This window comes from Ovis canadensis, chromosome 6 (genome assembly GCF_042477335.2).
Source record: "Ovis canadensis isolate MfBH-ARS-UI-01 breed Bighorn chromosome 6, ARS-UI_OviCan_v2, whole genome shotgun sequence".
Classification (NCBI taxonomy): domain Eukaryota; kingdom Metazoa; phylum Chordata; class Mammalia; order Artiodactyla; family Bovidae; genus Ovis; species Ovis canadensis.
Window position 1 is genome coordinate 85,862,602 of NC_091250.1, and position 25,637 is coordinate 85,888,238.

The window sequence follows — 25,637 nt, forward strand, 5'->3', positions numbered from 1 at the left end:
AAGCATTTAAAATTGTACCTTCTATAAGTGTTACATATGATTTCATGATAGTATTATTCATATAGTATCATTATTACTATAGCACAGAGCCTGGCACATAATATCAATACTCCATCAATATTAACCATTAAAACTTATGCCTAAGGTATACCTGAATATCTCAGGCAATCTTGTAAAACCCTGAGATCACTGGCTACATCAACAGGTTTTGCATAGTCATGAGAAAGAAAGAGACACAGGCAAAAACAAAAGCTTATATCTCATAAGGAGTAATAAACATTTATTAGGCACCCACGATTCGCCAGGTACCATGCAAGGCACTGAAGACATCTTGGTGAAATAAACAAAGCTTCCATGCTTCCCAGGTGGTGCAGTAGTAAAGAATCCGCCTGTCATTGCAGGAGATGCAAGAGGCTTGGGTTCAGTCTCTGAGGTGGGAAGATCTCCTGGATGGGGAACGGACAACCCACTCCAGTATTCTTGCCTGGAAAATTCCAAGGACAGAGGAGACTGGTGAACTACAGCCCATGGGGTCACAAAGAATTGGACATGACTGAGCATTAAGCCTCTGCTTTCTTAGTGGTTTTTAGTAATTGCAGGGAGAAGGCAATGGGACCCCACTCCAGTACTCTTGCCTGGAAAACCCCATGGACGGAGGAGCCTGGTAGGCTGCAGTCCATGGGGTCACTGAGAGTTGGACACGACTCAGTGACTTCACTTTCACTTTTCACTTTCATGCATTGGAGAAGGAAATGGCAACCCACTCCTGTGTTCTTGCCTGGAGAATCCCAGGGATGGCAGAGCCTGGTGGGCTGCCATCTGTGGGGTTGCACAGAGTCAGACATGACTGAAGCGACTTAGCAGCAGCAGCAGTAATTGTAGACTCACATACTCCCTCTGAAAATTTAACTAATTGTATCACCTGCTAATGATGAGACACAGAAGGTGTTCCAGTTCTTGGTAATGTTTTCCCTTGACCCTGGTTACCTCATAAATATACCCAGACAGACAACTGGGAGTGGACTGTGAACTTCATGTGGTTAGGCCACGACTCCCGCCTTCCCCAGAGGCACTTATCTAACCCCAAGCAAAGGCATTGATAAAGGTGGGAGTGTGCGCTAGACCTGCCAAAGATCACAGTTAGATTTCGACAGGATGAGTAGAAAGATAAGAGCCAGCACTGTGCTCCTTGTTTGTTTGGGTTTTTTTTTTTTTTAAAGATAAGTACCCAAAATAGCTTGAACTTCCAGATGTTTATGCTGGTTTTAGAAAAGGCAGAGGAACCAGAGATCAAATTGCCAACATCTGCTGGATCATCGAAAAAGCAAGAGAGTTCCAGAAAAACATCTCTTTCTGCTTTTTTGACTATGCCAAAGTCTTTGACTGTGTGGATCACAATAAACTGTGGAAAATTCTGAAAGAGATGGGAATACCAGACCACCTGACCTGCCTCTTGAGAAACCTATATGCAGGTCAGGAAGCAACAGTTAGAACTGGACATGGAACAACAGACTGGTTCCAAATAGGAAAAGGAGTATGTCAAGGCTGCATATTGTCACCCTGCTTATTTAACTTATATGCAGAGTATGTCATGAGAAACACTGGGCTAGAAGAAGCACAAGCTGGAATTAAGATTGCCGGGAGAAATCTCAATAACCTCAGATATGCAGATGATACCACCCTTATGGCAGAAAGCGAAGAAGAACTAAAGAACCTCTTGATGAAAGTGAAAGAGGAGAGTGAAAAAGTTGGCTTAAAGCTCAACACTCAGAAAAAGAAGATCATGGCATCTGGTCCCATCACTTCATGGGAAATAGATGGGGAAACAATGGCTGACTTTATTTTTCTGGCCTCCAAAATCACTGCAGATGGTGATTGCAGTCATGAAATTAAAAGACTCTTACTCCTTGGAAGGAAAGTTATAACCAACCTAGATAGCATATTCAAAAGCAGAGACATTACTTTGCCAACAAAGGTCCATCTAGTCAAGGCTATGGTTTTTCCAGTAGTCATGTATGGATGTGAGAGTTGGACTGTGAAGAAAGCTGAGTGCCAAAGAATTGATGCTTTTGAACTGTGGTGTTGCAGAAGACTCTTGAGAGTCCCTTGGACTGCAAGGAGATCCAACCAGTCCATCCTAAAGGAGACTGGTCCTGGGTGTTCTTTGGAAGGAATGATGCTAAAGCTGAAACCCCAGTACTTTGGCCACCTCATGCAAAGAGTTGACTCATTGGAAAAGACTGATGCTGGAAGGGATTGGGGGCAGGAGGAAAAGGGGATGACAGAGGATGAGATGGCGGGATGGCATCACCGACTTGATGGACGTGAGTTTGAGTGAACTCTGGGAGTTGGTGATGGACAAGGAGGCCTGGTGTGCTGCGATTCATGGGGTCGCAAAGAGTTGGATGTGACTGAGCGACTGAACTGAACCCAAAATAGCTGGAGAGAAACACCTTGCAAGGGATCTCTACTCCAACTCCATTCTTGAATATATAATACAGCTTTCTTATGGAGCTGATCCCAAATGTTCCCAGAGACCATGTTCTGAAATTTAACCCCTGCCTGCCTGTGGACCTTACTCAGCATCACTTTTCCAATCAAGCTAGCCTAAAGAAACTCAATGCCGAAGAAATGTTCAAACTACTGTACAATTGCAGTCATTTTACCATGGACTGTATAGTCCATGGGGTCACAAAGAGTCAGACATGACTGAACGACTTTCACACATGCTAGCATGGGAAATATTGAAGGCAAAAGGAGAAGAGGATGACAAAGGATGAGATGGTTGGAAGGTATCACCCACTCAATGGACTTGAGTTTGAGCAAACTCTGGGAGATGGTGAAGGACAGGGAAGCCTGGCATGCTGCAGTTAACAGGGTCACAAAGAGTCGGACATGACTGAGTGACTGAACAACAACACATGCTAGCAAGGTAATGCTCAAAATCCTTCAAGCTAGGCTTCAACCATTATAAGCAGGATTTAGAAAACACAGAGGAACCAGAGATCAAATTGCCAACATCCATTGCCTGCATGCTCAGCTGTGTCCTATTCTGCAGCCCCCTGGACTGTAGCCCGCCAGGCTCCTCTGTCCCTGGGATTTCCCAGGCAAAAATACTGAAGTGGGTTGCCAGTTTCCTCTCCAGGGGATCTTCCCCACCTGGGGACTGAACCCAAATCTCTTGTGCCTCCTGCATGCGCAGCAGATTCTTTACCACTGCACCAACTGGGAAGCCTGCCAACATCTGTTGAATCATAGAAAAAGCAAGGGGATTCCAGAAAAACATCTACTTCTGCCTCATTAACTACGCTAAAGCCTCTGTGTGGATCACAACAAGCTGGAAAGCTCTTAAAGAGATGGGAATACCAGACCATAAAACCTGTCTCCTGAGAAAACTGTATGCAGGTCAAGAAGCAACAGTTAGAACCGGACATGGAACATACTGGTTCCAAACTGGGAAAGGAGTACGTCAGTGCTGTATATTGTCACCCTGCTTATTTAACTTTATCAAAATGATAGATTTTATTTTCTTGGGTCCCAAAATCACTGGAAATGGTAACTGCAGCCACGAAATTAAGACACTTGCTCCTTGGAAGAAAAGCTATGACAAACCTAGACAGTGTATTAAAAGCAGAGACATTACTATGCCAACAAAGGTCCACATAGTCAAAGCTATGGTTTTGCTAGTAGTCATGTACGGATGTGACAGTTGGACTATAAAGAAGGCTGAGCACCGAAGAATTGATGCTTTTGAATTTTGGTGCTGGAGAAGACACTTGAGAGTCCCTTGGACTACAAAGAGATCAAACCAGTCAATCCTAAAGGAAACCAATCCTGAATATTCATTGGAAGGACTGATGCTGAAGCTGAAGCTCCAATACTTTGGCCACCTGATGCAAAGACCCTGATGCTGAGAAAAATTGAGGGCAAGAGGAAAAGGGGATGACAGAGGATGAGATGGTTGGATGGCATCACCAACTCAACAGATATGAGTTTGAGCAAACTCTGAGAGATAGAGAAGCCTGCCGTGCTGCAATCCATGGGGTCGCAGAGTCAGACACGACTGAACGACTGAACGGCAGAGAAGCAGCAGCATCAGGCCGAGCCAAGGGTAGGTGGCGGGTGAGAGGAGCTTTCTCCAGGTGTTCTCTCCACCAGAAAAGCCCTGCTCCTTCCTTCAAATGTTAATACCTACCATCTTTCCAGACCAGACCAGATCCTTGTCTTTCCTTTGAGGCACTCCCTTCAAAGTCTGTACTTCCCTCTCCCCTGGGGCCTAGTGCACTGTCCCCTCCAGTGTTCCTCCCTGAACTTCCTGGAAGACTGGAGATGGGCTTGATTGACTTTTGTAATTTCTGGTCTCTTGATAAATGTGGAATGAGTGGGTAACTGGCCGAATAAATACATGACACTGTTCTCAACTTGCTAACAAAAGTGACTCTTCTACAGGGTCACAGAAAGATACTAAAGATCATTATTTCCAAGCACAGTTCTACTTCTTACCACTTTGTGTGGTCTGAGGCTCTCTGTGCCTCAGTTTTTACATCTGTAAAATATAGATACAGGAACTTCCCTGGTGGTCCACCTGGGATGCACCTGCCAAGACAGAGGACACTTGTTTGACCTCTGGTTGGGGAGGATCACACAAGCCACTGGGCAACTGAAGCCCTTGCACCACAGCTACTCAGCCTGCACACCTAGAGCCTGTGCTCTGCAACTAGAGAAACCACCGCAGTGAGAAGCCCAAGCACCTCAACAAAGAGCAGCTCCCATTCTCTGCAACCAGAGAAAGCCTGCGTGTGCAATGAAGACCCCTTAGTCAATAAGTAAATACATTTATACAAAATAAAATAAAATGCAGATGATAGAATGATACATCTGTTCATAGGGTGGCTGTGAGCATCAAATGTTACTATATATAAGGTACTTAAAACAGTCCTGGCATATAGGAAGTGCTCAGTGAACGGCAGAGTTTATCATTATCTCTACAGTGATACTTTGCGACCCCATGAACTGTTTCCACCGGGCTCCCTGTCCATGGGATTCTCCAGGCATGAAAACTGGAACGGGTTGCCACTCCCTCCTCCAGGGAATCTTCTGGACCCACAAATCAAACCTGCATCCCCTGGGGCTCCTGCATTGCAGACGAATTCTTTACCTGCTGAGCCACTGCAGTGAGGTTGGCTGCAAATGGTCCTACCCACAGCCTTCCTTTGGAGACTTGCCCTCAGCCTCACCCAGATGGTTGACCTCTGGCTCCCCAGTGCTTGAACTGCCACCTCAGAGCTCACAGTTAATGCCTGGCTGATGTGGACCACATAGGCCCACCCCAACCCAACAGACTTCAAGGTGCAGCCTGTGCTCCAGAGCCGCTGTGGGAGCAGACCGAGCTGGAATCCCCCTGGGCACACTCCCCTCTCCCATCCTGCTTCCTCACCCTCTTCTCCTGACGGCACCACCCCCACCCACCCCATAACACATAACTTAGACTCTGTTTCTTGTTTTCAGGCCCTGAGCCAGCTACACCGTCTTGTCACCACCATTATCAGCAGAGAGGAGGAGACAGGCACAGGGTGGCAGCCTGATAGACCCAAGACAGAGGTTAGAATCAGCTGATGTCAGGCAGAAACTGGGAGTTAGCAATTTTAGAGGGGTTTAGACTCAGATTTCTGAGTCTCCAAGGAGTCTTTGGTAAGAAACAGCTGAACAAAGTAACTAAACCACCAGGAAAACAACAAAAATCCTGCGGTACCTGAGGTCAGGGAAGACAGCCTCGGCCTTTGGGGTGGTGACAGGACAGGGCAGGGTTACGACAGGACATCCTGAGATGTGAGCCATGAGGCCCAGGCCAACGGGAGCCCTTCTGGCCAGCACAGTAGGCGACGCGGCCAATAGAGGCAAGTCCACAGTCCTGCTCACCTTGAAGACTCCATCCATGCAGACACACGGCACCCCGCCCCTGCCCCAAGCTCCATGGAGCCCACACGCCCTCCACAGAGCACGTGTCAGTGGCCCCCAGCCCCGGTGGCAGTCATTTGCCCTTGATGAGCCCATGGCAGCTATCCAATTTAGCCTATCACACTTAGACCTTGAGGGCTTTGCGAGCAGAATTCAGGACGCAGGTCTTTGCCCTGACCACAGGAGAACTGCAGTGAGACAAATCACAAGACAGGGAAAGAAATCACAGACAGTTTCTCTTGGGCAGCCGTTTTCCTTGTGAGTGACGGCTAGGAGCAGCCTTTCATCTTCACGGTCACACGGCAGCCATAACCCAGGGAGCCAGATTCAAATACAAGTTCAAGCTAAAAACAGGAAACTACACTTCAGGTGAGGAGTTTAGATATCTGATAAAGAACTTCCTTGGCAGTCCAGTGGTTAAAACCCTGTGCTTCCACCGCAGGGGGTGCTGGTTCAATCCCTGGCCTGGAGAAACACTTTGTTTCCTAAGGAGAATCTTTTAAGATGATAAGGTACATACCCAAAAAAGCTTCCCCCACCCAAATTTCTTCATCCCTGGATCTTTTGACCACTTCCTCCTTTCCCCTCAATGCCTGCAGCTACTTTTGTAAGTGATTGTGGAGCTGTATTGTCTTGGGAAAGTCAGTTCCCTTTTCCCCATTTCCCCAGGCCTTCACTGAGGAGCATTTCAGTAACATTTCTGGGTGCTATTTCAAAGGAATGAAGAGACAAGTGTTCACTGTGTGCTCCTTGGAGCTTTGGAGAAGGCAATGGCACCCCACTCCAGTACTCTTGCCTGGAAAATCCCATGGACGGAGGAGCCTGGTAGGCTGTAGGCCATGGGGTCACTAAGAGTTGGACACGACTAAGTGACTTCACTTTGACTTTTCACTTTCATGCATTGGAGAAGGAAATGGCAACCCACTCCAGCATTCTTGCCTGGAGAATCCCAGGGACGGGGGAGCCTGGTGGGCTGCCATCTATGGGGTCTCACAGAGTCGGACACGACTGAAGCGACTTGGCGGCAGCAGCAGCCTTGGAGCTTTGTATACTTCCAACACTCCTATTTTCTTCTGGACATTCTCTCATCCTCTTATCAGAGAGATCCTTCTATTTCTTATGGGCCTCTAGCTTCTCAGGAGTGCTTCCTGATATGTTGGTTCTGAATCTCTGTCACATCCACAGCCACCCTCCAGTCTCTGACAAAGCGAATGCTCTTCTTTGAGCCTGAACAGTCAGATGAGCAAACTACGCCTGATGACCAGCAGAACCACAAATACTGCAGCTAGAGGGCGCTCATATCCTCATGATTCTGACGAATTAAGAGATTTGAAAAATGTACTCAAATTTAAGAAGCTTACAGTCTTGGGGGAAGGGAGAGTAATATACTTGGTCACATAAAATAACACATAAGAAGTTGTAATATATTCATTTACCATTAAAACCAACATATGATGAGTACAACCTGTCAGGCACTCTTCTATCTAAGCCCTAACTCTTGTCACAGCCCCGGAGACAGGTGTTGAACAATCAAACCCTCTTTTTCCAGGTGAAGCACTAAGAGATTTAATAATTTTCCCAAGGTGACAGGTGTAGCGGTGAAAGTCAAGCCCAGGCAACTAGCTCCAAAGCCCACACTTACTCATCTTGAACTGACTTTTTTAAAAAAGTCATTTGAGGATAGACATCAAATTAACCTTTGCTATCCTTAGGGATAATCAAGTTCCAAGAGTTGGTGATGGACAGGGAAGCCTGGCATGCTGCAATTCATGGGGTCGCAAAGAGTTAGACGCGACTGAGCAACTGAACTGAACTGATCCCCGGGGAGCAAGAAGTATCAGCAAACTGCATTATTTACTTCTTACACAAAAGTTCTGCATTGTTGAAAATTATTTCCCACACATAAACTATTATGGTTACCTTTAAAATTCAATAACTACTAGGGAGCTCTATTCAATGCTTTGTAATGACCTCTATGGGAAAAGAATCTAAAGAAGAGTGGACAGACGTGCATGTATAACTGACTCACTTTGCTGTACAGCAGAAACTAACACAACACTGTGAATCAACTATACGCCAATAAAAATTTTAAAACAAAATTCAATATCTGCTATAAGAATAATATAAGAAGAAACTGGTCAACTGTGGTCAAGGACAGATTCAGGTTATGTGGGTCACTCAGGGAGGGGAGTCTCTTTAAGAAAAAGAATGCAAAACAGGAATACAAAATTAGGGGTGAAAGTCAAATGACAAATTTAGAAGGTGACAAACACCATAAATAGAACCAAACAGTGAAAAATTACACCGCCTGTTTCTATTAATATCTTCCCTATTTTTTTGGTTGTATATTCCATATGATCATTTCTTTATATGACAATAATTCTGTAATATCATTTTCAAGGAAAGAAGATAAAGCAATTCAAATGCTTTTCGAAATACCATTATGTTGGATTGAGCTACATAATTGCTTAATCAAATTACCTTTAAATTATCTACAATAACTTACAGGTAAATATGCATAGGAGTTTAGTCATGGGAACACATAGGTTGCTTTGCTGTGATTTTATGGCCTTTGAATGTCATTTTTTGTTTTCTTTCTGAAATTGCCAAGCTTCATCAGGACAAGGCATCTCAGATATGCTAAGATTGGTCCAATGGGAACTGGTTGGGATCCTCCTCAGTTTTTATGTTGGGAGGCATAAATATGCAATTTGGCATGCATAAAAATCCTACTTTGCAGTTTATAGCATTGCTGCTGTTTTGTGCCCTACTAACACAAGAAAGTGAAAGGAAATGTTAGTTGCTCAGTTGTGTCTGACTCTTGCGACCCCATGGACTGTAACCCGCCAGGCTCCTCTGTCCATGGAATTCTCCAGGCAAGAATACTGATGCAATCGGAGAAAGGTGAGAGGGGGGTTCAGGATGGGGAACACATGTATATCTGTGGCTGATTCATGTACGGCAATGTATGGCAAATTTTGCCAATGTATGGCAAAACCACCACAATATTGTAAAGTAATTAGCCTATTAAAAAATAAAATTAATTTTTTTAAAAAGAATACTGAAATGGATTGCCATTCCCTTCTCCAGGAGATCTTCCCAACCCAGGGATCAAACCCAAGTCTCCCACACTGCAGGCAGATTCTTTACTGCCTGAGCCACAGAATTCTAGCCAATTCTATTTTGCACTGGTTCTCATTCACTGCATTATTGAGTATTTTCCTGCAGGTGATTTCTGTTTTGAGTAGACATCAATGAGAACCAAATATTCCACTGACAATTTTGTACATCTAGGGGTTAAAAGAACATTCCTCAGGCTAGCTTCTATTTCTGCGCATTTGACTCTTCTTCTTTTCCAGTGTCAGGCACGGTGGGACACATCGATATTGCAATAGGACCCATAATGCCCGATGAGTATGTCCTGAGGACATGGGTAGTATTCCATTCTGATTCTGATAACATGGAAATAAGTGTGAACCACCTGAATAGATCCATAGAGCCCCAAACAAATAAATCTCCAATTCAGGTTCTCCTTAGCTGGGGTCCCCATCAACACACAACTCCTGTAGGGAAAATTGAGGGAGGGGGAAGCTTGAGTGGGAGAGGACAATGTCCTTAGCCCTTGCAATTAAAATAGCTTACATCTGCAATTTTATCAAAAGCATATGACCATATGATCCCAAGAAAGGACTAAATTATTAGAAGTTCTAAAGCCTAAACTTCTTTCACTTTACAGTAAATCTGCCTTCACTGTGGTGAACATGGTAACTGCATCAAGAGCTGAGATCATGGGCAAATCAGTACAGACTGAGTTTATCAAGAAAACCCTTCTGTTAGAGGCAGGCACTGAGCTAGACCTTGAACCATTGGTAGAATTCACTAGACAGAGGAGCAGCAAGGACCAAAGCCTCACGTTTCTGCAGTCTGCTCAAAAGTAGACACACATATATGTGGATGTCAAATGTGTTCTTCCGCCAATGAAAACATTTCTTTCCTCACTGGCTTAGAGCTACCTAATAAGAGCCAATGGCAATACATTTCCACATCACTTAAGAATGAGACTTGAATTTTCTTCCCAGCCCCCTCTCCTCACTCCCAAGCCAGGATCAACTGAAGCTGCAGGCAGTTGGCCCACATGTGTCCGCCATCCACCTCACTCCAACACGGGGATCTGAGAACGCCTGGTTACACTCCAGGCAAGGGGGAGGGGAAGAGAGAGGAACTGGTGGAGACAGTGTCCTCTGAGACACAGGAAGCAAAGCCGGCTGAACGCCTGTGCAGCCAGTGTGGGGAAGCAAGGCCCAGACCCAACTCTCATTCCCCTTTCTGTTCAATATTTTCTGGGCCATTCCATCCCTGGAGGATAGGGCAATGTTTCCTGCCAGAGGCGGCAGCCAGCCAGGCATTTGGAAGCCTGGGCGTTGATCTTGGCCCTGGTCTTCTGCCTGTGTCTTTAATACGCTGAATTTAATCTTCGATCTTGCTTCTCTTGATCCCGGGTTCCACTCTGGAATATCAGAGAAATGCTCCTAAGGGACCTTGAGTGTGAAGACTCTTTATACTTTAATGAGCTCTGGGCTCAGGCAACAACAACCACAACTGTCAGCACTGAGGTCTACCCAGCAGAGCACCACGACACAAATGTCACTCAGTCCACAAACATGTGTTCAGCCCCTGCTGTGTGCCAGGTACTCTATTAGAAGCTAGATTAACAGAGTAGCTGAGAGGCTCCAAATGCCAACCCCCTCCCCAGCCTGGCCATCCTCCCAGATCACAAACATGATTACCCTCTTTAGGTTTCCATGAGTTGATGTCTAGTCAATTTGCAGTGTGTCCTTTATCCAAGCGCCACATCACTCTGGAATTCAGCTGGGTTCGTTCCCAGGTCAGCCCCAATGCCGCGGCAGTAGTAATGGTTCGCTTGTAATGAAGCAGCCACCCTGCTGACCAACTAGTTCAGTGTGGGGTCTGAGTGGGCCTCTGTAAACCAGCACATGGAGAAAGAGAAGGTTCAGGAACAGTTAACAAGTGCCAGGGTAAATTCATTTCAGGATGTGGTTAATGTACTAATCTCAAGTTCTCTTCTCCCTAACTTTAATCTTTGTGTGCAAAACCATTTATTGAGTCATTTTTCCTTTCCCTTTGTGATGCTCACAAAATCCTTTATTTAATTATTCTACATTTTTAGATCCAGGTAGGTCCAGCTCTCTAGTCAGTTTCACTGACCTACATCTTTATCGTGTTAAAATCACACTGCTTTCACCTGTAGGGCAAGAGTCTTATCATCTAAATCCCACCTCCTTCCCCCCTCACCCCTTTTCATCTCTCTTGCCCCTCTTATGCGAAGAGAAAAAAGATATAATCTTGATCCTCTCTTGAGGAACTTACATTCCATGAAGGAAAAGAATATTTATGTCCTTGGAATAAGGGTAGTCCTCAGCCAGTGCTCAATATGGCTTGTTGACATAGTAAGTTCAAATACGATGGAAAAGGATCACCAACTAGCTTCTCTATAAACTACTCACTGGTTCCAATAACCCAACACACACACACACACACGAATCTCTGCTGTTACATAATCTTGCTCTTGTTTTTCAGATTGACCTGATTCGAACTGTGTAAAGTAAAACTTACTGTGGTGACCTCACCCAAGTTACTTGGAAATGAAGAGCCATCCATTTGAATCATTCTCTTTATTTTAGTTTGGAGGGAAAAAAAATAAGGTGGGGCAGGAATATTATCAGAAAAACAGTTTATAGAAATTTGTAGCCATGGAAGAGGGAACAATTAGAACTTCAAGAATATTCTTCCATTGGCACTTTGCTGGTTTAGAAGCACAAGTATATATTCTATATTATACAGTCACTTATGAACTTACTATATTTGGCATTTCCAGAGATGTACAAGTGTGATTAAAGAAGACAGGCTTCTCTCACGCAAATCAGGAGCTAAGATAGGCACGTGCAAAAAAAAATTTTTTTTCAGGACCTTCCTGGTGGCACAGTGGATAAGAAACCACTGTAGGGGACACAGGTTCAATTCCTGGTCTGGGAAGACCCCACAGGCCGCAGAGCAACTGAGCTCGTGTGCCATAACTACTGGGCCTGTGCACTGCAACTACTGAAGCCAGCACGCCTAGGGCCTATGCTCTGCAACAAGAAAAGCCACTGCAAGGAGAAGCCTGAGCAAGCAATGCAAGGTAGCCCCTGCTCACCCCAACTAGAGAAAACCCATGCAAAGCAATGAAGATCCAGTGCAGCCAAAAAATATAAATAAATAATTTTTTAAATAGTTTTTTCAAATCCAAATTTTTCTGATTTTTAAACTCTAAAAGATCTTTACCAGTGACCCAAAGTGAACTCTGGACCTCCTGAATTTTTAACCGGAACACTCGGCTCTCCATCACGTATGATCCGTAAAGATTGATCTGGTCTCCGGCCCCAGCCCACCCATGCCACCCGCTTCAGGGTCGAGCCTGCGTGGACTCTGAGGAGCTGCACGAAGACAGTGGGTAGGTAGCTAAGGTGCTTTCAGAGTCCTGGATATCTCTCTAAAGTTGGGGTGTATGATTGCTACAGAAGGTGCCTACCCTCCACCAGTGCGTCTTAAATGTTTAGATGCATCAGAATCACCTACTGACTCAGGCAGTCCTGGAGCGGAGCCCACGCAGGCAAACTTCTAACAAGTTTCCCAAGAGACCAATGCCCTACAAGCCTGAGGAGCTCGGGCTAGACTAGAGGTTCTACCAAGGTAGTTGTTTAATTGCTCAGTTGTGTCTGACTCTGTGTGACCCATGGACTGTAGCCCACCAGGCTCCTCTGTTCATGGGATTTCCCAGGCAAGAATACTGGAGTGAGTTGCCATTTCCTTTTTCAGGGGATCTTTCTCTTTTTTTTTTAATTAATTAATTTTAATTGGAGGATAATTACTTTACAATATTGTGATGGTTTTGGCAAATCAGCCACGGGTGCACATGTGTCCCCCCATCCTGAACACCACTGCCATCTCCCTCCCCTCCAGGGATCTTTCCAACCCCAAGATCAATCCAGCATCTCTTGCACTGGCAGACAGATTTGTTACCACTGAGTCACAGGTGATCTTTATTTATTCTTGGTGTGGGACTTGGCACAGTGCCGCACATGTAGGAAGCACTTAATAAAGATTTACCAAATTATCAGAACTGGTATTAAATTCCAACTGGATTTAAACTTTTTTACTTTTTTTAAAAAGAAATCACTGAAATAGCTTCAAACCAAAAAACAAAATGAAACAAAAGAATACACTTAAATTGATTTCAAAGAAAATATTTTTAAAATTTTCATGATTGTCATTGCTAAAAATCTAGTTGGTATCAGGAATCACTAAAAATAAGAGTCTTCCTTGATAGCTAAAGTGAAAACACATCACCATTTCACAAAAGCCAGAGGTAGCAGGGAAAAGAAGTTCTGACAATAGTCAGACTTTATAATATAGAATACTTAAAAATAAAATCCACCTTGAGATTTAAGTATCTTTAGTTCTTTCTTCGGAGAAGGCAATGGCACCCTATTCCAGTACTCTTGCTGGGAAAATCCCAGGGACGGCAGAGCCTGGTGGGCTGCTGTTTATGAGGTCACACAGAGTCAGACACGATTGAAGCGACTTAGGAGCAGCAGCAGTTCTTTCTTATTGGGCTTTCCAGGTGGCGCTGGTAGTAAAGAGCTCGCCTGTCAATGCAGGAGTTCAGTTCAGTTCAGTTCAGTCACTCAGTCATGTCTGACTCTTTGCAGCCCCATGGACTGCAGCACACCAGGTCTCCCTGTACGTCACCAACTCTCGGAGTTTACTCAAACTCATGTCCTTTGAGTCGGTGATACAGGAGACATGGGTTCAATCCCTGGGTCAGGAAGATCTCCTGGAGGAAGGCATGGCGACCCACTCCAGTATTCTTACCTGGAGAAACCCATGGGCAGAAGAGCCTGGTGGGCTACAGACCTTAGAGTTGCAGAGATGTGACTGAAGCGACTTAGCACATATGCACAGTTCTTTTTTGTTATCTTCTTCTTTTCCCCCAGACTCTTTCTACTTTTTGGCTTCTGTCCTCTCTGCCTGTCTCTGGCATCCTCTGCAGCGGTCATTACCTCTCATCTTCTCAGGAGCCACTGATGAATGATGTGAGAGCTCTGAGTGGGTCCTGGGAGGCCAGGACTGTTGAAAGAGCAAATAGAACAAATCCAGAGAGATTTCCGAAGGATCTAGAACTGGGAGTATGAGTAGGCTTTAGCTCAGCACAGAGCAACCAGGGAGACACCCTAGGATAGCAATGTGTAAACATTTAAATGCCCTTAGGAAACTTGATGTTTAAATAGGACTTCTCTACTAGATTCAATCCAATCCAATTTAACAGAGATTCATGGACATACCTATGATGGGTAAGGACAGAGTCTGCAGACAATCTGGTGTCCTATCCCAGCTCCAAAGCTTACTGCCAGTGTGACTTTGGGGAACTTATCTCTCCTCTGTGTCTCAGTTTCCTCATCTGGAAAATGGGGACAACAACAGAATTGATGTGAAAATTCAACAAGGGTCTGCTGCTGCTGTTAAGTCACTTCAGTTGTGTCTGACTCTGTGATCCCATAGACAGCAGCCCACCAGACTCCCCCGTCCCTGGGATTCTCCAGGCAAGAATACTGGAGTGGGTTGCCATTTCCTTCTCCAATGCATGAAAGTGAAAAGTCAAAGTGAAGTTGCTCAGTCGTGTCCAACCCTCAGCAACCCCATGGACTGCAGCCTTCCAGGCTCCTCCGTCCATGGGATTTTCCAGGCAAGAGTACTGGAGTGAGGTGCCATTGCCTTCTCTGCAACAAGGGTCTGGTGACCTACAAATGTTTTTGGCCATCACTGTTCTTTAAAAGAAAATGAAAGGAGGATTCCCTGTTGGTCCAGTGGTTAAGACTCCACCCTTTCACTGCCAAGGGCTCACCTGGCTCAAACAAACCAAAAAAATAATAAATGAAAACAAGAGCTTATCATTTAGTTAAGGGCAATGGGAGGATGATATAAATAATTCACACTGATTTTTTTTTCCTATAAACCTGATTATTTCTGGTTTTGCTTTTTAAGCAGGACATAGCTTACATATATGCATGTAATGGAAGAAATCTTTACTAAGGCAGTCTTCCAAGTGCTTTACCTAGCTGTAGTAATTAATTCTCACAAAACTCTGTGAGATAGATATCATTACCACTATTTTGCAGATGAGAAAACTAAGGTTGAGAAGGTTAATTAACTTACCCAAGATCCCACGGATATTAAGCAGCTGAGCAAAGATCTGATTGAGTTCAAGTCTCACACCAACTCATGAGTCCTTGCGCAACACCACAAAGCACGAGGGAGCTTCCAAAACATGGTGCACAGGAGTCTTAACCCACAGATACAGGCTCAGTTGACCTGCAGAATAAACCATTTCTCTGCCAGTCCCTGTCACAACCTCACCCAGCTGGCTCACCAAGAAACCGAAAGGGCGGCTTCACTACAGAAGGTCACAAAAACATGGGAAATCTTGACTGGCAGTAGCCACCTTCTCCTTCAGTCCTCCAGGCTAAGTGATCAAGCTCTGGGGGGATTAGGTAATCTTTGGCGAAAGTGGGATCCTGGTTGCCAGGATTCATTGGAGCCTCTCAACTTCTGGTGTTTATTGTGCTCTTACCCTCTTGGAGCTCCTGTTTTCTAGCCAGCAATAAGACTGAATCTGGGGCTAGTTCACCCGTTTACCAAGTGATACAGATTCATTTGTCTGCGAGGTAGACAAAAGAACAGTCCTAATTCTTTTCTTTCCGTTAGGTGCTCAGCAATGGGCGAGTGTTTGCAGTCTTGCCCATCCTGGCTCGGCAGGTCCCATTCCCCAGGGCCTTCCAGAGAGCTCTGGGAAAAAGGGATGCTGAGTGACCTTCTGCGGCTCACTCGTAGCCAGATTTGGATAGCATCCAAGACCTCATAACCGATCCCCTTCTCTTCTTTTTTGGATGCCATCAACCAAGGGGTGTTTAGGAATGTGTTAATAATTCCCAGGAGAAATTGGCCAGGATTACCTAGTCATGACTAATGAAGCTGTCATCTGCCATTCCTTCCCGCTGTTTCATAATGCCGTCCAAGGAGTGCTTTATGAAGATGGATAGTATTGTAACGCTGCACCCAAGAAACTGGCACTATGTCAATGGAAACAGAGGCCAGCTTATTTTGCATGCCTCTCTATTTTTCATTATACTTCACAATAACTTGCTATTAAATGAAAATGAATTCGCCATTAGGGACTAGAGACTATTTAATAACTCTTCAGCAATATTTCATGATTTTTTTTTTTTTTTGGTAACTAATGCAGCTGCCATCTAAGTGTCATTCTGGATTAGGTAAGGTTGGATTTTCTAGAACAGCCTTAAATGTTTTTCTTTGTGGAAATTGGTCATCAAAACTTGTGTCCACGTGCTTGGTTTGCAAGATTCTGACTCTGAATTGGCCGAGTCCCTCCAAAAGAGAGGCGGACTGTCGCCTTAAGAAGTACTCGCAGAAAATAACATGGAATGAGGATAGGATACAGCATTTACAGACAAGCATAATGACTTTCCCCATAGAGGGCAAGGAGGCTTTCTAGAAAGCAGTCTCCCCAGCCACCCTTCTCAAGAAGTGGGTAGCAGTCAGGATAGTCAATGTTATAACAAATAAACTCCCAAGATTTATATGTCCATGGCTCAAAGTGACAGAGGTCTGTTTCTTGCTTGTATTGTGTGTCCATTACATTAGACATTATTATATCTATTACATATATTATCTTGGAAGATAGATGATGGATACACCCATTCTCTGAAATGAGGGTGGAATGAAAAAAAGAGCTCTGGAGGGTCTCCAAACAGCAGTTATTAATAAAAGCTTGATCTTGAATTTATCACATGGTCTCAACCAACCCCAAGAGGGGAGAGAGAACCAAGAACTACAACCTTACCAGGTGCTCAAAAGACAAAAGCAGCATATCTGGTGATCAGTCATCATAAATACTAATGTGAGATCAAAATGAGGATTCAATCACTTGACAGCCTGAATGGAAGAGAAAGGAAGAGATAATTCTTCCTGCCTGACCGTCTTTCTACCAGGGCACTGGCTTTTCCCCTGTCTTCAGACTCAAAACTGGAATAGTAACTTTTCTGGGGCCTCAAGCTACTCCTGTCAAAGGTGAAAAGGTACATGCTCTTTGATCCAGCAAGTCCACTTGTGGCCCAGGAAATGCCTGGTGCCAAGCACAGTGCCTGTGAACTGGATGAAATATGGCAGTTAGGAATGTGAGATTTAGAGCTACACTATCCCAGATCCATCCCTTACTCGCAGCTTGACCTTGGGCAAGTAACTCCATCCGCAGCTTCTTTACCTGTGAAATGAATGATCATACCTCCCAGCCTTGTCAAGAAGATTAAATAGAATAGTTTATGTACAGCACAGTGCCTGGCACATGGTAAGCATTCAATTACACCTCAAGGCTTGGCTGGGTTTCTCTCAGTGCAGAGTGGAATTTCCTCTGATAGATTCCTTAGACAGATAGTGGGAAGGAAGTTTTATTCATTTGAATCATGGCTTCTACATCAATGTCTCCCTGCACTTTTTGGTGATGACAAACAGCCTTTACATAATTTCTCAGTCATAGTCATGCATTTTAAGTACATTAAAATAGGTACCACCTCAGACAGTAATGGTTATTATCATTTTTCTTCACTCCATCCTTGCAATTCTGCTTAAGAGATGTAATTTCTATTTTTTTTTCTCCTGGTATAATTCCACCTGCCTTTTATTGTTCTTTTATTACATAAAACGAAAACCCTAACAGAGCACATTCTTTGAGAAGGGTTTCACTCCAAGTTAAGTTTTCAAAAATGAGCTCTCTTAAAGCTACTGTTTTAAATAATACTTGTTACCTGCTACACCACAGAAGACAGCTGTATTTAGAGAATACAGCTGATGTTCTCTGGCTCCTCAGTCTGTTATTTGCTGTTGTACCTACTAGGAGGAGAGCGTGGCTACCCACTCCAGTATTCTTGATGGGATAATCCCATGGACAGAAGAACCTGGCAGGCTACAGCCCACAGGCTCTCATAGAGTCGGACATGACTGAAGTGACTTAGCACGCATGCATGAGTAAGAATTATATATTCTAAAATCCTTGATTGAAAAAAGACATAGGAGATCAAAGAGCCTCTCTACATTCGGTCACACTTTAAACATATTCTATTAGCTTCAGCAATAGCCACCTTGAAAATAGTGGGGCATTAGTTGTGTGAGACAGAGCCTTTATTCATCTAGAGACAATTGGGTGGACACCTGGGTTCAAGACCCCACAACCTTAACTCCAGGGCCATCTAAGGGTCTGAGGCCCAGTGGGATGGTAACACTGATTTGGCTAAGTGTGCAGGTCAGAGAAAACGCCCACCTGTTCCTCTTCGGGAGCTTGATGTCATCGCGCTTCCTTCTCGTGTTCCAGCTATGTAGCCCTACCCAGGAAGATGTGTGCCCACTTCAGATCTCCCTCAGCATCTCTCTCCCCTTGAGGGGCTGCCCCTCCAAGGACAACAGTCCTCTGTTCAGCTCTTGTATATACTCTAGTATGGATACACACCATTAATTATCATCTCATTCTCAAAACTGTATTTCCAAATGCATTTGCCAGAAAGATTAAAAACCTAAGATGGCTTTCCTGGTGGTCCAGTGGTTGAGAATCTGCCTGCCAATGCAGGGGACATGGGTTCGACCCCTGATCCAGGAAGATCCCATATGCTGAGTGGCAACTAAGCCCATGGGCCACAACTATTGAGCCAGAGCCTGCGAGTCACAAGTACTGAGCCCACACGCCACAGCTACTGAAGCTTGTGTGCCTAGAGTTTGTGCTCCAAAACAAGAGAAGCCCCCACAGTGAAAAGCCTAAGCACGGCAACAAAGAGCCGGGACAGCCCAAAATAAACAAATAAATCTTTAGAGGAAAAACAGATCCTAAGGAGACCACACACCAGCAACTGGAGAACTAGACATCTGGTTATTTCCACAGGAAGGGACTATTGTGAGATGGAATGGCCAGAGCTGTGATTCTGGCTATGTCCCAAAGCCCAGGAAGACCCATCTGGAGAAAGACTGTGGTCCTCTATGCCTACGAGACTTTAACTCCATCAACTCCCAGGGACAACTGCCATGGGTAAAAAGAACTCACCGCGTAAAGGAAGACAAATCTAGCAGCAAGTTCACAGTCCCACACATGAGCTGGTCCCTTCTTCTAGAAGCTAAGGCAAAATTGGCTTTTCGGTGGCTCTAAAAGGAGTCACTTCTAGAATCTGATGTCTGTGAAGAGAGGCTGAGAAGTCATTTGCCCCAGGTGCCCAACGTGCAGCCATGCCAATCACAAAGACCACAGATGCTCCAAACCTGTAAAAGGTGTGGCACTCAGATGGCTGGATTACAGAGATCCCCATATGTATACCTCATATGAAATAAGCAGGAAAAAACAACTCTTCTCGGCCACCGCTCATGCATTCATTCAGCCAACAGATAGTTACCAAACTCCTACAATATATCACACAGTGTAGGCGAGACACTTTACTTTCAAATGAAGTAAAACAGGTAAGGCCTGTCCTTGCATGCGAGTGTGCCAAGTCGCTCAGTCATGTCCGACTCTTTGCAACCCCATGGACTGAAGCCCACCAGGTACCTCTGTCCCTAGGATTCTCCAGGCAAGAATACTGAAGTGGGTTGCCATGCCCTCCTCCAGGGGATCTTCCTCACCCAGGAACTGAATTCACATCTTTTACATCTCCTGCATTGGGCAGGCAGATTCTTTACCACTAGCACCATCCGGGAAACCCAAGCATGTCTTTTGGAGCTGGTTTTCTAGATCATTAGTCAAATAATCACACAAACAAATACAAAGTTACAGAAGTGACAAATGACACAAAGGAGAGGTACATGGTGCCAAGAGAGCCTTAATGCAGTCAGTAGATGAGGGAGGAGACGGAAGGCTTCCTGGGGAATGAATGCAGGAGTAAGAGGAGAGGAAAGAGGGTTCCAGACAGGAAACAGCCTGTACAAAGGCCCAGGGGTGGCAAGAGTTTTCGTGAGGAGATTTTGGCCTTCTCTACCCTGAGATCAGATGAATAGGCAATAGCATTTTCTTTTTGCTCTTTCACAGTTTCATTTTTCACTTTCTTTAACCTTTAGAAGAAATTCTGATGCATGATGGTGAGAGCATCACTAAGAGCCTCTGTTGGTTTCCTCACTAATTTGAAATACCTCCTTCCTTTGGTCTTTTTCTAGCTTCCTTTTCAGTGTCATTGGTTTTTATTTGTGGACAAAATGATGCCCCTTTAACTATTAATTATTGAGAACTCAAAATATCTTGCATTGCAGACTCCATATCCCCCTCAGTCTTCTTTATGGAAAAAAAAAAAATTACATAAAAACAAAAGTGTGCAGAGAGGGACTTCCCTGGCAGACCATTGGTTAATACTCTGCTTTAACAATGCAGGAGGCACAGGTTCAATCCCTGGTTGGGGAACTAAGATCCCACATGTTGGCAGCATAGCACGCCCCCCGGCCCCCGGCCAAAGAAAAAATTGCAGATGATAATGTAATCAGTTTTGATTCAGTTCAGTCACTCAGTCGTGTCTGACTCTTTGTGACCCCATGGACTGCAGCACGCCAGGCTTCCCTGTCCATCACCAACTCCTGGAGCTTACTCAAACTCATGTCCATCGAGTCAGTGATGCCATCCAACCATCTCATCCTCTGTCATCCCCTTCTCCTCCCACCTTCAATCTTTCTCAGCACCAGGGTCTTTTCAAATGAGTCAGTTCTTCACATCAAGTGGCCAAAGTACTAGAGTTTCAGCTTCAGCATCAGTCCTTCCAGTGAACATTCAGGACAGATTTCCTTTAGGATCGACTGGTTTGATCACTTTGCAAGGGACTCTCAAGAGTCTTCTTCAACACCACAATTCAAAAGCATCCATTCTTCAGCACTCAGCTTTCTTTATAGTCCAACTCTCACATCCATATATGACTACTGGAAAAACCATAGCTTTGACTAGACAGACCTTTGTTGGCAAAATAATGTCTCTGCTTTTTAATATGCTGTCTAGGTTGATCATAGCTTTCCTTCCAAGGAGCAAGTGTCTTTTAATTTCATGGCTATAGTCACCATCTGCAGTGATTTTGGAGCCCAAGAAAATAAATAAATTTATTTATTTATAAATAAATAAAAACAAAAAAGTGCAGAGAGGGACTTCCCTAGTGGTCCAGTGGTTAATACTCTGCTTTTCCAATGCAGGAGGCACAGGTTCAATCCCTGGTTGGGGAACTAAGATCCCACATGCTATGCAGCATAGCCAAAAAAAAAAAAAAAAAAAAAAATTGCAGAGGATAATGTAATACCACCTACTAACATAGAGGCAGACATGGTTGAATGACATTTTCATTTGTTCACTTTTCACATTTTATCAGTATATTAATATTGTAACATAGTTGCTTCAGACATGTATCTTAGGAAAAGATGTATCTGTATAAAATGTAACAGATTGATTCCAAGTCCCTGACCCACTCTAGCTTCATCCTACTGCAGAAGTAATCACCAACATGAATTGTATGTGGAACCTTTCAGTATATGTTCTAAAAATTTAATTTCACATACATCTACCCATACGTAAAATGCCATATTGTCTTATGGGTTTTCACTTATCTATTCTTCCAGATGAATTTTATTTACTATTATTTTATTACTATTATTATTATTATTTTGGCTGTGCTGAGTGGCATGTGGGATATCAGTTTCCCCACCACAGGTTGAACTCGTGCCCCCTGCAGTGGAAGCGCAGAGTCCTAGTCACTGACTGCCAGGAAATTCCTCAGGTGAATTTTAGAATCATCTTGTCACAATGCCTATAGTCTCCTCTTATCGATTTTCACTGAAGATGCATTAAAGGGATTTATTACTTTGGAGAGGAGTTGACATCTTTATTAGTTTTTCCCTCTAGGGACAAAGTATATATTTCATTTATTCAAGCCTCTGATATGTCCATTTGTAAACTATTATTCTTTCTTTCGTGTAAGTTTAGCACATTTCTAATTGTTTGCAGGTGATAATTTGCGTTCATATTGAGAATAGCATTTTATTTTTGTATTATAATAACTAATTTATTCTTACTAGTATAAAAGAAACAGTTTGTTTTTAAAATACTTATTTTGTAACTGGCCATATCACTGGATTCTTACATTTAATACTGGAGTTTTGGGGGAGAACAAGATGGTAGAGGAGTAGGTGGATGTGGAGTACATCTGTCTCCACAAATACATCAGGAATATACCTTCAGACACATAAGCGCACGCAGAACACCAGCTGAGATCGGACAGGAGTACCTGACCAGAGGGAAAGAATATATAAAATCATGCAAAACTCGGTAGGATGAAGGAACTAGGGGGAAAAAACAGGAGTGTTAGTAGGACTGGACCTGCCCTCGTCAGGTGGGGGAACTGAAGCAGGGGTCGGATCCCCACATCGGGGTACTTGTCTGAGTCAGAGGAGAAACATTTAAGGCTGAGAGTGAATCAGCTGATCTGTGGCAGCCTAAATGGAATGAGAATCATATAGTCCTTGCTGCAGCCATACAAACACGGGTCAGGGACATAGATCTCCTGGAAGGTGCAGTGGCTGGGAGCTGGAGTTTAGGGATCGTAGAGCAATCCCAGGGCGAGGGCTGCTGTTGACTGAGGAGAGATGGATTGAGGGGATGGGAGGGAAGAGATTCTGGTGGGAAATGCCTGTGTGAAGTAAAGCTGGGCAGCCATGGAAGCAAGGTGATGCTGCTGAGTCACATGTAAGGGGTGGAGCTATCACCATAGCCTCTCTTCTTCCCCCACATATCAGCATTAGCAGCTGAACAATAGAGAGGCTGGCCTATCAAATGCCTAAGCATTGAACTACAGAGTAGGACCTTACCCAGCGAGCCCCTTTAAGTGCCTGACATGCTGCTCTACTGAGTAGGACTCCAGCGGGGGGGGGGGGGGGGGGGGGGGGGGCGGGGGGGGGGCGCCCTCTATGTGCCTGAATGGGTGAAGCTATGGAGAAAGACTGGCCAAAGAGGCCTTCTGATTGCCAGCCACAAGAGGCTCGAGAAAAAGACTCTGATAGGGCCATAATGCCTGTGGCGGAGGTAGTCCATGTCCCTGCACACTTGGTACCACCAGGGTCCCCAAAAGCCCAGCAGCTGCACCACCTTCATTCTCAACTCTCACTGAAGCAGAGCTGCCACAGGCAAAAAAAGTCTTGCCTCTATGCGTGTAGGGTCACTTCAGTCCTGTCCAACTCTTTGCGACCCTGTAGACTGTGGCTTTCCAGGATTCTCTGTCAGGGACGGAGGTTCTCCAGGCAATACTGGAGCATATTGGGTTGCCATACCCTTGTAGAGCACTAAATTTCCTGCTTCCCTAGCCACCAACTCCCCTGAGTACCTTGTGGTGCCAGAACCCCTGTGACCCAAGCAGCTGTACCACCTCCAAAACTGGCCCTCACAGGGGCAAACACCCAAGTCCTCCAGGGCAGCTTCAGGAGCAAACCCCAGTGGACGACCGACATGCAGAGGTGGAAGTAAAACCACAACTGAAACCCAGGGGCAGTGTGATTAAGGAAAAAGACTAAAAATCTTCCCACCAGCTGTACAAGCTACAGATTAAATCCAAGCAATCAACTAGGTAGACTCTGTGTCTATGGAATATATAAAAGGTGATTGAGAGCTCCCAATAAGAAAACGGACTAGTTCTGACAGCTTTGGACATTGAGGGAAGAACACAGAGGAGTAGGTCCAGATTAGAATCTGAGCTGCCCCCGCAACAGGTCCAGAGATCAGCACAGTATTGGAGGGTATCCTAGGGAGGCGAAGTGGACTGTGACTCCCAGCAGGGAAAGGATCTGACAGCAGCGACTCAAGAAAAACATTCATTATTCTTATGTTTTGACTTGTTCTGTAGATTCTTTTGGACTTTTTTGCTTTTTTTCTCCTTTCTCCACCCCCTCCCGTTGTTCAGTTAGTTCAGTTTAGTCGCTCAGTCATGTCCGTCTCTTTGTGACCCCATGTACTGCAGCACGCCAGGCCTCCCTGTCCATCACCAACTCCCGGAGTCTACCCAAACTCATGTCCATTGAGCAGTGATGCCATCCAACCATCTCATACTCTGTCGTGCCCTTTTTCTCCTACCTTCAATCTTTTCCAGCATCAGGATCTTCGGGCCAAAGTACTAGAGTTTCAGCTTCAGCATCAGTCTTTCCAATGAACACTCAGGATTGATCTCCTTTAGGATGGACTGGTTGGATCTCCTTGTGGTCCAAGGGACTATCAAGAGCCTTCCCCAACACCACAGTTCAAAAGCATCAATTCTTCGGCACTCAGCTTTCTTTATAGTCCAACTCTCACATCCATACACGACTACTGGAAAAACCATAGCCTTGACTAGACAGACCTTTGTTGGCAAAGCAATGTCTCTGCTTTTTAATATGCTATCTAGGTTGGTCATAACTTTCCTGCCAAGGAGTAAGCGTCTTTTAATTTCATGGCTGCAGACACCATCTGAAGTGATTTTGGAGCCCCAAAAAAGAGTCAGCCACTGTTTCCACTGTTTCCCCATCTATTTGCCATAAAGTGATGGGACCAGATGCCATGATCTTCATTTTCCGAATGCTGAACTTTAAGCCAACTTTTTCACTCTCCTCTTTCACTTTCATCAAGAGGCTCTTTAGTTCTTCTTCACTTTCTGCCATAAGGGTGGTATCATCTGCATATCTGAGGTTATTGATATTTCTCCTGGCAATTGTGATTCCAGCTTGTGCTTCTTCCAAACCAGAGTTTCTCATGATGTACTCTGCATATAAGTTAGATAAGCAGGGTGACAATATACAGCCTTGATGTACTCCTTTTCCTATTTGGAACCAGTCTGCTGTTCCATGTCCAGTTCTAACTGTTTCTTCCTGACCTGCATACAGGTTTTTCAGGAGGTAGGTCAGGTGTTCTGGTATTCCCATCTCTTTCAGAATTTTCCACAGTTTCTTGTGATCCACACAGTCAAAGTCTTTGGCATAGTCAATAAAGCAGAAAGAGATGTTTTTCTGGAACTCTCTTGCTTTTTCCATGATCCAACGAATGTTGGCAATGTGATCTCTGGTTCCTCTGCCTTTTCTAAAACCAGCTTGAACATCTGGAAGTTCACGATTCGTGTATTGCTGAAGCCTGGCTTGGAGAATTTTGAGCATTACTTTACTAGCATGTGAGATGAGTGTAATTGTGCAATAGTTTGAGCATTCTTTGGCATTGCCTTTCTTAGGGATTGGAATGAAAACTGACCTTTTCCAGTCCTGTGGCCACTGCTGAGTTTTCCAAATTTGCTGACATAGTGAATGTAGGACTTTCACAGCATCATCTTTCATGATCTGAAACAGCTCAACTGGAATTCCATCACCTCCACTAGCTTTGTTCGTAGTGATGCTTTCCAAGGCCACTTGACTTCACATTCCAGGATGTCTGGCTCTAGATTAGTGATCACACCATTATGCTTATCTGGGTCATGAAGATCTTTTTTGTACAGTTCTACTGTGTATTCTTGCCACCTCTTCTTAATATCTTCTGCTTCTGT

The 25,637-nt window shown here is 44.5% G+C and overlaps 1 long non-coding RNA gene across 2 annotated transcripts; it reads right to left on the bottom strand.

Annotated features, from left to right (window-relative positions):
* Window positions 1-253: 253 nt before the first annotated feature.
* On the bottom strand, window positions 254-16,098 carry LOC138442546 (uncharacterized). 2 transcript variants are annotated; one of them, XR_011257767.1, is made up of 5 exons: window positions 15,232-16,098; window positions 14,361-14,476; window positions 13,454-14,145; window positions 10,746-10,938; window positions 254-484 (listed from the first exon to the last, which is right to left on the bottom strand). It is a non-coding gene; the product is annotated as an uncharacterized lncRNA (long non-coding RNA). The 2 variants fall into 2 exon arrangements; XR_011257768.1 differs by lacking the exon at window positions 15,232-16,098 and having other exon boundaries at window positions 13,891-14,145; window positions 14,361-15,096.
* Window positions 16,099-25,637: the final 9,539 nt, after the last annotated feature.